This window comes from Thermobia domestica, chromosome 8, assembly GCF_964235325.1.
Source record: "Thermobia domestica chromosome 8, izTheDome1.hap1.1, whole genome shotgun sequence".
In the NCBI taxonomy this organism is placed as follows: domain Eukaryota; kingdom Metazoa; phylum Arthropoda; class Insecta; order Zygentoma; family Lepismatidae; genus Thermobia; species Thermobia domestica.
The window spans coordinates 134335811-134354151 of NC_137461.1; positions in this window are offsets into that span (position 1 = coordinate 134335811).

Sequence of the window (18341 nt, forward strand, 5' to 3'; positions counted from 1 at the left end):
ACACACCAGCAGATATTATAATCGTGAGACAATAATACATAACTTGTTAAAAAGTTCTATCCACGTTTTCGTTCAAGGCCGTTGATTGTTCTTATTAAAGGACGATGCCTTTGAAGCAAGGGCAATCGCCTGTGCTGTGTTCATCTCGTGGTATTTCAAAAGGCGACACCTTTTCATACAAAATAAATTCTCTTTTAGTAATAAAATTTCTCATCGTTTCACTGTAACAAGTACTTGGTTCTTTTTAAGCACTGCATCTCTTCTTGACGTTAGCTCTCTCGTTGATAAATATAGTGAACTATAGTATTATCGTAAGCACGGGTAAAATATCAAACTCTAAAGTTATTATTTATACCGGATGTTTCAGTCAATTATTCCCTTTTTCATTTTATTACTGTGACCAAGTGAAATATGACGCAGCGCTGTTAGTGATATTGTCATGTACAGTAGAGTTCAAAGTTTAGTTTTAACATCTGGCAACACTTGAAACATATACGTACGTCAAAATGGCAACTCCCTTAACGACGAAACAAGAATCGCATGTTATACAGTGGTATCTTGAAACAAAATTGCACCATACCATGTATAGAATATTTAGATAGGAGTGTAAGTGTTCATTTACTCCGAATAAAACTGGAATCAAAAAATTTGTGAAGCAATTCCATGACGGGTAAACGTGACAGGAAAGAAAAAAAGGCGGGAGCAGGCTGAAAACATCGAGACCATTCGTGGTAGTATTGTGAACTCTCCAACAAAGAAATCTTGAGATGTTTGTCTATACAAAATAATGTATCATTGATCAGCACCTGTCGTATTCTTCAGCAAGATCTACAGATTTTTTTCTGCAAAATTCAAGTATTCCAGGGTCTAACGAACGCTAACCGTGTTAAGAGGGAGACGTTCGCACGTGAATTCAGTGATCAGAAGGAAGAAAATCTTGATGTGTAGGATAAACTGTGGATGACAGATGAAGCGTACTTCCACCTTACACATAAACAAACAAAATTTCTGAGGACTAAAAAATCCATACGTGATCGAGAAGACCAGCTTTCGTTCGGCGAAGCTACTCGTGTTAGTGTGGTGTGCACTGTCAATTAATGGTTTTATTGATCCCTTCTTCTTCGATGGACACGCCACTGCGGAAAATTACCAGGAAATTTTGACGACCTTTTTTCTTCTTGAATTGCGACGGCAAAGATTCCGATTACGTAGACAATGATTCCAACAGGACGGGACTACATCTCATGTGACTACAGAAGTGCTCAGTTGTTTCCATTCATAAGTTTCAGGATTGAGTGATGTCAAATCGATTTCCAGTGCTCTTTGATTGCGAATTTTCCTGGCCACCCCTAACTCTGACTTGAACCCCTGCGATCTTTTCCTAGGAAAAAGTGTTCGCTACGGCTCCTCGTACAGTGCAAGATTTACGGACGGTAATTGTTGATAGAGATATCTGTAGACGGGTTTTCCAGAACTTCACGAATCGCATGCGGGAGGTTCACAACAGGCGAGAAGGACATGTTGAACATGCCATACATTCTGTTCACTGGTAATGAAACTTAAAATAGCACTTTTTACAGTGATGTTTGGTTATTTGTTGCGTTGATTTCGAGTTTAACGTCCCTTGCAACAGCTAAACTATATGAGACAGGACCTACTGATTAGCGTGGAATCCAAACCACATGAGCTTCCGCCATGAATCCAATCCGGGTCTCTCACGCTAAAAGCACGTACGCTAACCATTTAGCTACGAAGTTGATCTCTTTGGTTATAGTACGTTAATTCGTTTGGTCACAGTAATAAAATGAAAAAAGGTCTAATTGACTGATACACCCTGTATAAATTCTCAATACAGCTTTAAAATGGTGAAAATGTCATTTATTAGTTTCCGGGTAAGTCCACGGGATATTATGATTTCACTCCATATGAGTGTGTGTGTGGTATTTCTCTCTAACTACTAGCCGGATCTGAAATAGATTCGGTGGCCAAGTAGGCTATTACCTAGGAACTAAAGATCGTTATATTTGGTGGCTAGGATTGGCCAAGGACAGCCTTGTCTCGACAACGGAGGTTCTGTTCCACAAATTTCCACGTCAGTAGCTACTGAGTTCGGTTCACCTCAGCTTGTTGTATAAGAGATTCAGGATCCCTGATTCGACCCAAGGTCTCAAGTAAGTTTATGGTGGACAACATTGTATCAGTGTGCTTTTTCGGGGTTTTCTCTTATCTCCCATTTTCTAGTACCACCAACTCTTAAAAAGAACACAATCGTGGGAAGTAACATAATACATTTCATATTCTGAAACCGTACTATGCTATTGTGCCGTCAAAGTTTCTACAATTATCTCAACTGAAAATATATCAAAGGAAATATTGTGCAGTAACTAAATTTGGTCTCAAAATACATACATAGCTTCTGTAGATCATGTACTCATGCAAATTGAACGTAATATGTAATTATCCAGCCAGTGAAACTTTATTACGTAGAGCACATATAAAGATCCTGAACCACCAAGGGACTGTTGACACAGAAAAATGCAATGTATGCAATTTATACAAGAGATCTTGAAAATAAATAATTACAGTATTACAATTTTGCGGTAAACCTTCACGTGATTTATGTTATTTAAAAATAGAGTGTTCAGTGTTGTTATTAAGATGGATTTCAGAAACGTGCCAAGCATAACTCCCATGTCAGATACAGGCACTTGAATAAAGATGGCGAGTAAAAAGGATTCACTTCTTACGTTACATAACCTCTTACGTGTCCAAATGGATAACGCGCGAGCTACTTTGAGTGTGGTCCCGAGTTCGATTGCTTGCCTCGAATACAACCTTGGATACACAGAGAAAAAAACATTCTCCAGACAGCGGTATATTGTACAAATATACGGTATCCTCTTGCTTACTATAGAAATCAGTAGGGAGCATACGTTATCCGTATGCTGCATAGGCACTGCCCTTAGACGTTACATTATGCCTTTGCAGGATGTCTGACATCTAACAGTTTTTCGTATATCACATGCATATACTTATGTTACCTTCGTCAGCTATATGTTATATACCTCAATTTGTATGGGGGATCCTGACCGCCTAACGGAAAGTACGTATAGATCTAACACTTATACAGAAAGTATTATAAAATATGCGTTTTCAGCTATACGTCTGCTGTACGTTAAGTCCAAAAACTACAGGAATTACGCATGTAACATATCTTTTTAAGTACGCCACCTACAATTTTTTTCTCAGTGTAGTGGCTTAGATCCTACTTTAAATAGGAGGTCCGCTTTCATGTAGGTTGGTGTTGCAAAGGAACGTTAAATTCTAATCGGGCAACCTTTTAGTTAGCTTTTCCTCTTTTTCTTAACGACTCATTATTATGAATCGTTATTATCATTTTATCTGCATGACAAAATTATTATAATAAGCGGCAGAGACGTACGCAGACCGTGGGTCCTTGGGATCCAGACCTCACCTTCTGAAATCCAGACTTTTCATTAAATTTAGTCTAATTTTAGGGGTGATTTTTTTACCAATTTTAATATAATTTATCCTCATATTGAATTTGAACTCCCCCCCAAAACTTTAGACCCTTCCCGAAATAGATTACTGTGTACGCGCCAAGTAAGCTGTATATACTGTAGTTAATCTTTCTGCTTTCTGTGTGGGTTTCATCTCTCCAATGGCGGATCTATGCCGGGGCCGGTAGCCAGCCCAAAAATGTAGGGGGGCCCGGCTGACGTTAGGGAGACCCAATCCAATCTTATTATAGTTCATCAACATATTATAGTTCATTTGCAAGTCTACCGTAAACATTTTTAGGGGGCTAGCAAAAATTAAGGGGGATCGTCCCCCAGGACCCCCTAGATACGGGCCTGCGCAAGACTCTCCAGTTTTTTGAGTGACAAAAATAATTTAAGCTATTATTTATATATTTTTGAAAGTTTATGGTAAACTCATGCTATACCTATAATGGTTTGGGGTCTGGTTGGACCCCGCAACTGCATTTCTCATCGGTGTACGTCTTTCCTTGAAAATAAGACTGGGCCTTATACTTTTTCCCCCAAAGAAAAAATGGATTAGAGTTTAGTTTCAGGAGAGATTGTGCCTATCAACTCGGAGCTTAACCGTTGCAGAACTTCTCTCTGTTGAGAGAAACGCGCAAAATAAATTTTGTTGAGAGGTTTGGGATAGGACTTATTTTTGGCATAGGGTAGTCTGAAAAAATATACCTTACTATACTAAAATATACCTTTTGGTAGGTTTTATTTTAGTATCTGGTATAAATGTTTCGGATACTAGTTAAACTGAATTCCGACTTTCATATAGTATTCGTGGCTGCTATTAAACAAAAGTGTGACTTCTTATATTCATCCTTGAGTTAAATATAATTCACGAACAGTTAATGTGTTAGAAAGAATATTAAAATACAACGTTAAAAGGTAATTGAAATATATAGGGCAGTCTCCGAGCAGTCTTAGAAAGTATACTTTGGTCCCGATTTGAAAGTCTTGCCCTGGTGTCCCATCGGTTTACCATTTGTCCTGGTTTTCAGTTGTGAATTTTTTTCTTTTTTCGTATGCTCTATTCTTATTGCAGTATTCTAAATTATTTTTTAATATTATATACTTTTATTCAAACAAGTACATAAGTAATTTTAATTTATAGTAGGTTGAATATTGGTACAGCACGCCAAGTTACGGCATATAGTTCATATATAATATTTGAATCTAAGATTGCGTTATTCTCCTATCCATTACACAGGTCTGCAACCAAAAAGCTGTTTGTATAAGTTTAGCTGATTTTTACGCTTCTGGGTGCACCAAAGGCGGAAAGGACCCCCGTTTCTTCCTGGGACGTCAAGTGTCTGCACAATCGAAATGTAACGTGCTCAAACACGTAGCTGGAAATTACTAAATTGCAAATGCATGACACGAAAATAAAAATGAACATGGAAGATTAAATGTATTTGTGCTCTCCGAAACATGAAAATACATGTATATTGGTCCGGATGGGGATCACTAATACATATCGTAATGTGTCATGAATGAGAGTACGAGATTACGAAGAAAATCTAAAACAATAAATCTGATCATAAAACGAATTTAGTAAGATTACATCTTAGATTTGGAAAACGTTGTTAAGTAGGTTTGGCTACATGGCAAATATAATATTCGAATAAGATGAAAGATTAGTAAACTTATTTTACCCACGAAAACATTAAATTTTTTCAGCTACTCTACAAGGACAATAAAGCCATACTAGCTTATTTACTCCTGCCCTCTCCTAAGAATAAAATTTTATTTTGTTTTTCCTCTGTGCTTATAAAAGTTCCTGATTCTGTAGAAAATTTCCCTCACAGGGATTCATTTAATGGAGTGTTTCCTATTTTCTTATTTATTGCCCAAACTTCCCAGAAAAGGAATGTCTTTGCACTCTATGTACATATTCTTCCCTTTTCCTGCGGTATTCTACCTCTTTTTTCAATGATCATGACTAACCACATGAGTTCATAAGCTGGGAAATATTAATCCCTAAGGGTGAGGCACAAGGAAAGAAAAGATGTCACTTGTTGTCTCCACCCATCTATTGGAAACAGAAACCCTGAACTCGGGGTCGAAGTACGTAAGACGGATGTTATGACGCTTGCACCCTCTTTTTACTTGCTCGTACTCACAACTACAGGCACGCTCAGTCTGCTGAACTCCAGTATATGTCAAAGGCAAATGCGAATGAGTGGGCGTGTTGAACTGCGAAGAAACATTCTATTTTAGAGGGAGTTATCTTGTCTATTACGTTTACTTGTAAGCAGTGAGTGACCTAGGTTACTACATAAATGGGATAAGGTGAAGGACTCGGCAGACACTTCACTACCGAAGGACACAAAATCATTCAACCATATATCCCAACACTGCAGTAGATGACGAACGAATCTGGAGGTCATTGGAATCTCCAATGGTGCATTTGTTAGCATGTTCCAGTAGAATAGAGGCGAAACATGAGAAGAAGAAGAAGAAGAAAAGAAACAGCACCCTAAACATATATACGCACACAACACACACACACAAGCATGTACTTTCAGCGTCATCTTTGAGGTTGCTATGGAAACACGCAATGACGCCCTCATTAAACTTTGCTTCGCAACGGGTGAATGGTCCACTAACCCTATATATTAAAGAGAGAACTAACAGAACATTATGATATAATCTCACCTTGTCAGTAACAAACTACATTTACATAATAACAAAAGCCGGCTTTATCAACATAACTACTTTTCTCACTAAACTAAAAAAGGGAGATTATCATATGCGAACCACAGGCTGTTCACTATGAATTTATGTTTAAGCACGTATACGAATGGAATTAAAGGTTGCATAAATGCCGCCAACACAAATTGTCGAAAGGGAACTATTTTAAGGAACAAAGGACCATAATGCATTATTACAAGGGATTTATACAATTTTAAAATGATATGAAAGATCGAATGGTTTAGAACAACAGTAGGTGGTAATATGGTTGCTTCATACAACAGCCACAACAAAAACCGGACATGATATCTGAAATGCTCTCTCCTCCACTATGACCCTCAAGCGGTTTTGCGATTAAAATAACTCAGTATCAATGAACGATATGACAATGTGAAAAGTGTACTGTTCAATGCTGATAAAGTGTTATTAAATAAATCAATATTTACCTATAATATTAACACTATAATGACGTCATAAATTCTTTTTGATTAATAAGAATAAACTTAGAACTATCTTGTATTATTTATTAGAACACAAGTATCATCTTGTAAATATTAAATAGCTTACTTTTTAAACCTTCAAACTATGCCATTTAGTACTTTAATTATTTTAGGTTGATCCTGATACTGTTGAACGAATACTGTATTTTTCAATGAATAATGTTTTACATGTTCTCTATACTTGTCACCTGCACGAAATATGTTCAACTAAAACACTTGTTGCTCATTGTTAACATTGTAATATGCACCTGTAATATTGGATATTCAACATAACTTTGACCGAGGTTTGAGCGCAGCAACTTCTTACGACGTAACGCGAATTGTTCTTAATATGAAGTATACGTCTCCATTGAGTAGAAAGGTGAAGTCTAGATTCATTTCTGTCAGTATCAGACATTTGCATAATACTACATACACATACATAATGAGAAAAGTGAATGTTTCCATTCTTTTCTCACAATAACAAGTACCTGCATGCATTGACTTTGCTCTTCTATCTCTTTTAAAACAGGAGAGTAGAAATTTATGGCCACTTCCGGTTTTAATATTTATTCTTATAACTGAAAATGGTAATAAAAAGGAACAAATGCTTTTTAAAAGGATTCAGGATTCCAAGAAAAGATTCCAACTCATCTCTTATTCGTTCACCGACACTGGAAATAGTAAGAACTAGAAAGCGTCCAATTTCAAGATTGATTCCTATAACTGTAAGAGAGAGAGAAGAACTTTTTTGATATACTTGTTGATTCAGCGACCTCAAGAACAGATTTCATCTTCAATGTTATTCACGTATTGAAACCAGAAGTCATCGATCTTATACTTCCGGTTTCAACATTGAATGTCCACGGTTTAGAAGACTATGCCCAGAGTTTCACTATGTGAAACGAAACTTAGTTATTTAAACTTTAGTTTTTCTAAAATTTATATTATATTTCTTCACTTTGCAGATTTTACTTTTAATTATTTCATCTTTGAATCGATGGCTGCACTAGGCAACCAACATTTTTTGCTACTGTGCTGGTTGCATATAAGCTAGGGAATGTTATAGACAACGGAATCATAAGAGTATTCACCGTACCAATCTTCATTAACCGTTAAAATGTTAACGGATTGACTACATTAACACTTTCGATCCTGGACTAATCTGACCTTGTTTATTTTAGTATTCTGGAGTTTTTAGGCTTTTTAAAAAAAAATAACACATTGCTAAATGATAATAAACGCACTTAAACCATTGTAAACAATTTTTTGACTAGATTTTATTATAAATATATAATTTGGCGATCCAAGAAGTAGTAGTTCGCTACACTGCTGTTTCAAATATGTACTTTTTGAACAAACGAAATAATTTTTTTCAATGGAAAAATAATACTCCCGCTGCGTGTGAAGTGCGAGCAGTGACAATAGTGTGTAATAAGGAGCGGGAAATCTGCGGGAACTGACCGCTGAGTTCCGTTATTAAGAAGCGACGATTCTGCATGATGGTTTCCCGAACAAGATCCATAAGATCCAGAAGGATTCAACTGAAGATGGATTGCAATCGGCGCTATGCCCTATGCTTTCAAAAACTTTATAAGTGCTCGCACTTCACACGCGGTGTTAGGTGGAATAGGAAACCATTTCCATCTTCAACCACTGCCACGACGCTTCTGAGAACGCTAGGAAAGTTCCGCTGGCACATGCGCCAAGCTAGGACCTTACCTTCTCACGTCAATGCAATCGCTGGGCGCCACAAACGGTTTCCTAGCTATGTTACGCGTGGGAAATTTACTTTCTGGATGGGCCTCATACAAATATTTTATATGGGTGTTCTCATGTAGTACCGTGCCCAGGGGGAACGAGCGGGGCGACGACCCCGGGAAACGAAGTAAGGGGGTGAAAAATTCGGGAGGGAAAAGCAAAGTTATATATAAAATGGAAGGAAAAAGTAATAAAAAGTGCTCAAAATCAAGGACAGGCAGGGTTTATTTTTGAAAATTCATTGCGTCTCGCGCGAACCATGGTGGCGCTTCGCGGCTAGTGTGTCGACTTCACTCATATGTACAGGGGAGAGGGCACGATCGTACATTCTCGGCTCGGGTGCTGATTTTCAACGACACGTCGCTGCTCATATACTAACCTACTTTTTTAAATTTCGAAATCAGGATTTAAATCTGAATCATTAATTTCACCTACTGAACGGGATATAAACTGTACTCTTCTAAAATCTTTGATATTTCTTCTATATTCATTTCACTTGATTCAAATAAGAACAATTCTGTAAAATTAAATAGTTTCCGAATCAAAATATTTCACTATATTATCGAACGTGTTGCAGTCAAACGCAGAAAATTGATCACAACAATCAACCTGCAAAGTTTCATTTACTCTTCGCTGTAACTATTTAATACGGCCAACAACCGACCGGAACCCATAATAAGTTACACAGGGGCTCTTAAAAAACGAATTAGACTCTGGCTCCGGCGTTTTGGAATAAACGTACAAAAAGGGGTTTGACTCGGGCTTAGGTTCGAAAGTGTTAACCAACTCGGTAGACATAATCGCTCTTGCTGTCTATTACAAAAAGCAGAATTCAATAATTTACATTCTGGAGTAATGGGAGGAAGGATGAACAGGCATACTAACAGTACAAGCTTATAAGTTCCACTGAGTGATCCTAATAAGACTGTAAGATCCGGATTCGATTCCCGGAGGGAATCATGTGGTTTAACTGTAGGTCCACATTAAACTGTAAATCCACGTCTCATACACCACCGCTGCTGCAAGAGATGCCCAAATCATAATAAAATAAAATAAAATACTAAGAAGATTGTAGATTCTATGATTGGGTGTCTATCGTCTGTGATGTCACATATGATGATTACATGGTTTAATGCAATACAATGACAGAATTATTGCAATTTTCGGCACATACAGGGTTATTAAGGGTAACGAAACTGATAGGACCGAAACCGAAATCGAAAATAAACTATTTTGTTTATGTGTCAGGAACTGATTTTTCCGAGGGAGAAAAAAAAAAACGGATTTCAGGCGCGGAACCGAAATATATACTTTCTGATTAAAACAGTTTCGGACCTGGTACCGAAAACAATTTTCTGTGAAAATTGATTCTTGGCTAGGAACTGACATGGATTTTCTAAAAGAAATCTGTTCTGGTTCTGGAACCGAAACCAATCTTCCCAGAAGAAACGTTCATTGGTTCCGTTACCGGTACCGACCTTATGTCATTTTAGGTTGTTCTCTCCAGTCGTAATTTCACAGTTGCTTAACATTATTTGCATTCAGTGTGAACTTGATTTTCGATTTTCTGAACATAACCGATGTGGCAAAATACGATGATGTCAATAAATATTTGCAATCAATTTTTGTTATTTATTACCACAAGAGTACAATGTTTCTATTCATATCATTTTTCAACATAGTTACCCTGCTTTCAATGCACCTGGAGCACCGTTGCACAAGCTCTCCGATATCCTCTGCAAAAAAGTTTTTGATTGTTCAGCAAGTCAAGAATATATATATTTCTTCACCTATTGATCGGAGCAGATTCTATGGCATTTGAGAGCATCTTTAAGTGCACCAAACAGGTGATTATCCGACGCGGCGAGATCGGGACTGTGTACAGAATGCTCCAACACCTCAAAACGCAGAGTCTGAAGAGTTTGAGTGGTGTAGATGGCGGTATGTGGACGCGCATCGTCATGCAACACAAGAACGCCTTCCGACAATCAGCCTCTGCGTTTACTACGAAATGCAGGCTTTAACTTGCTTACTAGCACATCATTATACCTTTTGCTGTTTGTTGCTGATCGTTTTCTAGGTAATGTTCCAGGATTGGCTCTTGCGAGGCCCAAAACACTGTGAGCATCACTTTCCCTGCAGACTCTTGAATTTCTTCTTGACAGGAGATCCAGAGTGTTTTCATTCCATGCTCTGGGATTTGCTCTCTGGTTCAAAGTGATGAAATCACGCTTCATTTCCAGTGATGATTCGCATGAGAAACCTTAACCTTTGTTAGCATAACGGTCCAGTAGTCGCTGACGGATTCTCAAATGGTTTCGCTTGTCCTCTTCATCGAGTTTTTTTTTTTTTCGGAACCCATCTTGCACAGACTTTGTAAAAGTTAAGCCTGTTGTGCGTGATGTCGTATGCACCATGACTAGTCTGCATATGAGTTGCCACGTCATCAACAGTCATTCATCTGCCATTCAGAATCGAGGCATGGACTCGTTCAATTATGTCATCAATTGTTGGTGTAGATGGACCCTGCTCTTTCTTTATCTTTCACGCTCGTTCTACCACTTTTGAGTTGTTCAAACTACTGGTAGAAACTTCGCTGTGGGAACACATTGTCCCTGTATTGAGCTGAAAGCCTTCTATGAATTTTCGCTCTGAGTAGACCTTTAAATCACAAAACACGGATGACAGAACGCTGTTCTTCTTTGGTGAACACAGAGAGTGGCGCAGCCATCTTTACTTCTGAACAGCGCAAATCAAACTGACATGATAACGTTGTAACCTACGACAGGGGAAGCCAACGGTGACACCCAGTGTCTGGTAAGCACACAGTGCCGTAGAACTAACCTGAAAAGAAATACAAAAATATTGCTGTTATTTATTGACTTCTCCTCATATATTTCAGAACTGATACATCAAAATGTATTTCGGTTCTTTTCCCAAAGAAGACCATACGAAAACGTTACTTAGTTTTTGGGAACTGAACCTGAAACATTTTCGGTTCCGTTACCAATAACAACCCTAAGAGTAGGCTGTTTTATTGACAAACTTATTGTCAACATAGGGAGCCCTAGTGTTTAAGAATGATATGCAATAGGTGAGAAATTAATGCGAGTATGCACCAATCTATTTGGGCTACGGAATTTAATACACCATGCAAGCATTAAGTCATGGTGTTCTAAAGATTGAAGGCTCTTATACGTAGAATTCAGTGTCCAAACTCATTCAAATTCTACGTCAGTGTAACAAACATGGACAAAGAAATCTTTTAATGTTTTAGTGAGGAAATTGGTTTGTATTTCCAATCTAAACATTTCAAATGGTTATACCTAATGATTTCTTTCTTTTTCTTTCTTTTCTCCCAGAATACATAGTTTTCAATTAAATGTTTATTCGAAGATAACTTCTAAATATCATAGGTTGTTGCTCGAATGCACCCAAACTTAATACACCTTAGTGGTGAGTAATGATGAATTGCGTGGTATGAGAAGAGGTCTCCTATGATTAAATGACTAAAGTTTGTCCACTATTACTATTGATTTTAAGCTTCTAGCGATTACACCAGTGTGATAAGAAGTTGCTTGCATCTTCTAGGTTGTTATTGATTGCTAGTATTGATATACTACAGGTGAGAAGAGCTGTTCCATTCTCAAAAGCAACAATCAAGATGCCAAATGGCATGTTTGGCGTCTCGGTGTAATATTTAATGTACTATTATGCTAAGCCTTGTGCCACTACTTGGAATTGAAATATCGGCTACGGTAGGCTGTCAGTAATGGGAAAATATACTATTCTGTTATGAAAACATTATAATTCGGGCTATCATCATCATCGTTGTCGTCGTCAAAGCAGGGGCGGATCCAGGGGGGCGATCGGGGCGGTCGCCCCCCCAGAAGAGGAAATTTTCTTATTTTATATATATAAACTAGCAGCGTTCACCCCGCTTCGCTGCGGTCACCCCGGAACGCAATAAACTTTGTTACTTAGATAATTTTTACTTTTTCGCTTTCAAGTGATATGATAAAAACCATAGAAGATTGCAGTAAATCTTAACATTATATCGCCTGTCATTTATGTTAACCCGCCCCGCTTCGCTGCGGTCATCCCGGTGCTGGCATATTGTAAAAGTGTCTGTAAAAATAAGCAAATCAATTAAAAAATTTTAAACAGAAGATTCAAGCTATTTTCCGCTGTATATCGCCTGTCATTTATGTTAACCCGCCGAGTGACACGGTCATGCGTGTTGCATATAAATACGTTTATTTTTACCTATGATGAACTAACAAAGGATTTGTGGACACCTGAATGGTCAATTATCTCAAGACACTGGTAATTAAAAATTAAAGTGATATGATAAAAACCATCTAGGGTCCAAATCCTAATAACCCCCCAAAAATGAAAGAAATTGGTTCAGCCGTATTAGCGTGATGAGCGGACAAAGGATTTTGTACGTTCTCTTTTATATATATAGATAAAACCTATCCCAAAGTTTGGAGCCCTTAAAAGTAGCAATATGACAACCCACCGCCCCCCCAGAAGTCGGTCCTGGATCCGCCCCTGCGTCAAAGTTAATTATTGTAAATCCACTGCTGGATGAAGGTCTCTCCAAGTCTTGTTAACATCCATCTAACTTAGTCAATTCTCTTCAAGTTACTCAACAGCGCTCCTTGATTTTGTAGTACTACCATGTACAAGGACGTTTGCTAGATATCTTCTTGAGGCTACATTGGGGTCGAAATCTTGTTTGATGTAATAGTGAAAGATCATAGGCATTGAGGTGAGTATGAAGACGATGTAGAACAAGTATTTTTTTTCGGGTATAGATATTAGCTGAATTGAACAATACCACTGTGGATGCATCAAGTCCTTAATCAGTTGTTTTAAAAATTAATATTTTCAAGGGATTGGGATAGTGCCTAGCTCTGAAAACAAAATTACATACAGGGTATCTACAAAGTTTACCCCAGCTGCATTTCTCAGATACAATTCGGAGTTGGAGATTTGCTAACATGTAATGCATGAACTATGGAAACGCAATATTTGAAGTGCTTGTGATAAGTATAGGACCTTGCCAACACTGGGGAACAGGTGTCAACCCAAAAATTTCAAATGAAAAAGTATATCAAATTGGGTGGCATTCGAAAGTTACTCAAAACATATCAGCATGAAGAACCATATAACACTTTCTAACTAGCAGGGGCCTCCTCTCAGCATGTAGTTAACATATCGAATCCATAATTTCATAGATCCCATGTAGGCATCAACGAGATGATACCTCCACATCAGGAATTTGTTTGTCGAATTATTTTGCCGACACATACATGTGCGCTCCACTCTGACATACTCACACTAACGTATACTCGAATTCATTTGAGTATTTTTAAGTTTCAGAGGTAATAGAATCCGAATCTGGTCCTAAATATAAATAAAATGTAGTTCAATTAATAGCGGTAGTTTATTTTCACGGTAGTCCTTACTCTTCTATCAATTTCGAACTTTTATCTTTAGGGGCTGCTAACACAAAAGTAAAATTTATTGGGAACATTCAACCCGTACCAAAACACTAAATCGATCACGAAAAACGAGAGATCAAAATTGTGAATTCAATGTGTTTATCTGTATGTAAGTGGACAGAAAGTTTAGCAAACTTTAGTAACGACAGAGGTTGAATTTGTAGTTTAATCTGTCACCATTCTTTACTCCTTCGGTGTAAAGGTATGGCATGAACATTACCAGTTACTGTTTCTTACGAATTTTAGAATGTCATTCAATTTGACATACCTTTTCATTTGAAATTTTTGAGTCGCCCCGTCCCCCGGAAGCACCCACTTATCTGGAGCACTTCAAACAGTGTGCTTCCACAGTACATGCACTACATTTCAGCAGAAATCTCCAACTCCGAACCCTTCTCCAACACGCAGAAAATGTCCCGAGGTCAGACTGTGGACAGGCTACAGATATGCTAGGGCCTTCAGCACAATGAAGGGAGCGTCCTTGATATGCAGATAAGCTAGTTTATCAAAACTTCATATAACGTTCGTTTAATCTCGAATTACTGCTGCTATATCGTTGAGTATAATAACAACAGTTAAATAGTTGTCGTGTTCAAGGTTATGGTCATTATTTGCTAGTAAATATCGACCATCTGGTCATAAATTTTACTGTTGCTATCGAACGATATCCTCCGTTTGACAGAAGAAAAGGTCACGACCCAACTGGCTCACTTGGATCACGATTTTTTCCGAGTCAACCGGGCCTTGGTCTATTTTCTCAGACCTGGCATGATCCGGCCAGGTTCGAAAAACCGGTCACACCCAGTACTTTGTAAGCAGCCATTAAATCAGGTTTATAGCTTTACTACAGAATTGTATATGGATTTAAGATGTTGACTACACGAGTTCGAATATGCAAGTGTTTGATTCTCAGTATGACATGTCTTCAACGAGTTACCATTTCTTTTGAATATTTTAAATATAACTTCATGTTTATTCGTATGCCATACTGAAAAATATTATAGTGGTTTTGACTCTACAAAAATATTGAACAAAACATTGTTTGTGCTCAGCGGTATCCCTCATATTCTACGCGACATATTTTGTAGGCTCACTAAATTAAACTTTGATAATCCCACTAAGCGTAATAAATGCCTTTCTTTTCTGTGATTCTCATTCATTTATACTCTGATAGACCTTATAATTATTTTTCAGTGCAATATCTTGACGAGATAGACACACAGAACAGAAAAAAAGACAATTATAAATTTAGTGAGAAGAAAAAAAGGGAAAATGAGGAGATAATCATCTTTGTTTGGAATTATATTAGCTGTCTCGTACATATTCTCCATGTGTATGACTCTGATTCTTCGTCTCTGGATCACACAAGTTCATGGGTCCGTTCGGGTCACTAACTCTGGGTCTGGCTGTTTACGGGCCTTTCTATCCAATTCAGACCGGAGTATAAGCGTGTCCGCAGCATTGATCCCATTGACCTACAGCGCTCTTTAAAAAATATCTTTCAAATGAATTTAATTCTTTAATTAAATAGAAGTAATTAGGCTGAACTTTGAAGTATATGCTTTCTCTTTAATCAGAAGCGTACATATATCTTCAGATTTCATAGGATCACTTGATGAGTATGGTAGATCTCCCAACCAATACAGATTTCAGATATTGCCTTTCAATTAATCGTAAAAATAAGAAGAAAACATGACGCTTTAAACATACCTATGGAAATGGCGCTTTCTACCTCTTTTCCATTTCATGATGATATAAACAAAAGTTACTAAGACGCAGACAAAAGACGATAGAACGTAGGATAAGATTGTAGTTATATTTTCTTTCTCCTTTCCACAGACTATTATGTTACCTTTTTGGTAAGGAAGATATTAAAACTTTAGTTTGTTGAAATACTTGATTGATCTAAGAGATTTCTGAAGTTATAATTTTATTGCAAGCAATAGCAAGAAAAGAGGCAGTTTTTTATACGTATTAGGCTTCAACTTAGTAATAAACTTAAAAGTTGCAAGGCAGTATTAAATGACACGAAAAGTGATTTTTCGATGTCAAATACGAGCAACACGTGTCCGTATGAGCAATTACTTATTGGGAATTCCAATTACTTAAAGTGTTCTCAACTTTGTTGCAGTTAAACTGATGCAATTATGTTCCATTGTTTCTTATTTATTATTTCTTTTGCAGCACTTAAAACTCTATGGATATAGGTGAGGGTCACGCACGTAATGCTGATATAGTTCAGTCAATATATACATATTAACCCGGAAAAAATCATAACAAGCTGAAATTTTGTACATACCTTTGGGAGGGTATATATAACAACATACTAAAAGTCAGGAAATATCCGGTGAAGGGTTTGGCCGCCATATTGGAAAATGGCCGACAAAGTGTGATTTTTCAACGTAATGACTGATTCTCACGTTAATACCTATAACTCACGTTGTATTTGCACTATTGATGTTACTTTTACTTCACTCGAATGACAAGGGAATACGCTTATAGATCACGTATTACACTTACCAATTTACTCCACATGCGGAAAGTAACGGAGGGATTTCCTTAAAAAAATCCCCCCCAAATTTCCTTTCTCCCGATAAGTTTTCTGTTATATTAACCCAGAAAAAAATCATAACAAGCTGAAATTTTGCACATACCTTTTGAAAGGCGAATACAAAAAACATACTAAAAGTCCGGAAATATCCGGTGACGGGTTTGACCACCATATTGGAAAATGGCCGACAAAGTGTTTTTTCAACGTAATGACTGATTCTCGCTTTAATACCTATAGCTCACGTTGTATTTGCACTATAGATGTTATTTTTACTTCATTTGAATAACAAAGGACGATTCTTACAGATCACGTATTACACTTACCAGTTTACTTCATAAGCGGGAAGTAACGGAGGGATTTCCTTTTTAAAATCTCCCAAATTTCCCTTCTTCCAAAGAGTTTTCTTATATATTAGCCCAGAAAAAATCATAACAAGCTGAAATTTTGCACGTACCTTAGAGAACGTGTATATAACCACATACTAAAAGCCTTGAAGTATCTGATGATGGATTTGGACTGAATATTAGAAAATGGCCGCCAAATAGTGGTTTTTAAAGGTAATAAGTGTTTCTGACTTTGATAGCTATAACTCACGTAGTATTTGCATTATTGATGTTATTTTTACTTCATTTGGATAACAAAGGGCTACGCTTACAGACCATGTATTACACTTACCAGTTTAGTCGACACGCAGGAAGTAACGGAGGGGTTTCTTGTTAAAAATCACCAAAATTTCTCTTCTGAACATTAGTTTTCTTATACATTAACCCAGAAAAAAAATCATAACAAGGATAAATTTTGCACATACCTTTGGGAATGTGTGTATAACACCATACTAAAAGTCCTGAAATATCTGGTAACAGGTTTGGCCGCCATATTGGAAAATAGCCGCCAAATAATGCCTTTTACAGGTAATAACAGGTTCTAACTTTAATAGCTATAACTCACATTGTATTTGCACTATTGATGTTACTTTTAGTTCATTCGAATAACAAAGGACTACGGTTGCAGACACTTAGCAGTCTACTACACACATAAGGGACGCTATGGAGGATTTTTTTAAAAAATCCATAAACTTTTCTTATTCAGATTTCTTTTTCTTAATCAGTACACAATCTCATCCTCTGTGAGTAGCAATTAATCTTATATTAAATACACCATAATACACACAATATAGCATCCAATGTTAATTCAAATCATAGTAATAGAATCGGAATAACAAAGAAAACTTCGTTAAGTACTACTTCTTGACTACGATAAAGTGAATAGGGCATTCTGTCAAGCTACATTCCCCAACTGTTATGTTTACTTCTTCAACACTAGTTGTCACATCTCCAGAGAAGTTTTTTTGTGAATCTGAAGATCAAATCTAGATTTTTTGGAATGCTTTCTAATCATCTCACGGCTTTTGGCACCAGTGTTCTTCAAGCCTCTGGAGATGCACATACCCTGATTTGCGTACAGCAATACAACTCTTTCTCAAACAGCCACATCCAGTATCAATTATTGGGGAAGTTATTAATCTGCTTATACCTTTGACCTCATTAGCCAGTGAGGAAATATAAAATAACCAAGGTAATTCTGTCGCTTTTGTGGAGGTCTATTTTCAACAAAGTGAGGTGAATGCGAATGGAGGTAAGGTGAAGGTCAGTTTTTGGTATGGGTATATCCAACATACTACCTGGTTGTGGAAGTTTATTTAGACCATGAACTTGTGTAATGAGAGTGAACATGAGACCTCCACAGAGCGTCATAAGGGCGTGTATGCTGTTCGAGTTCAAACTGGGGTCAA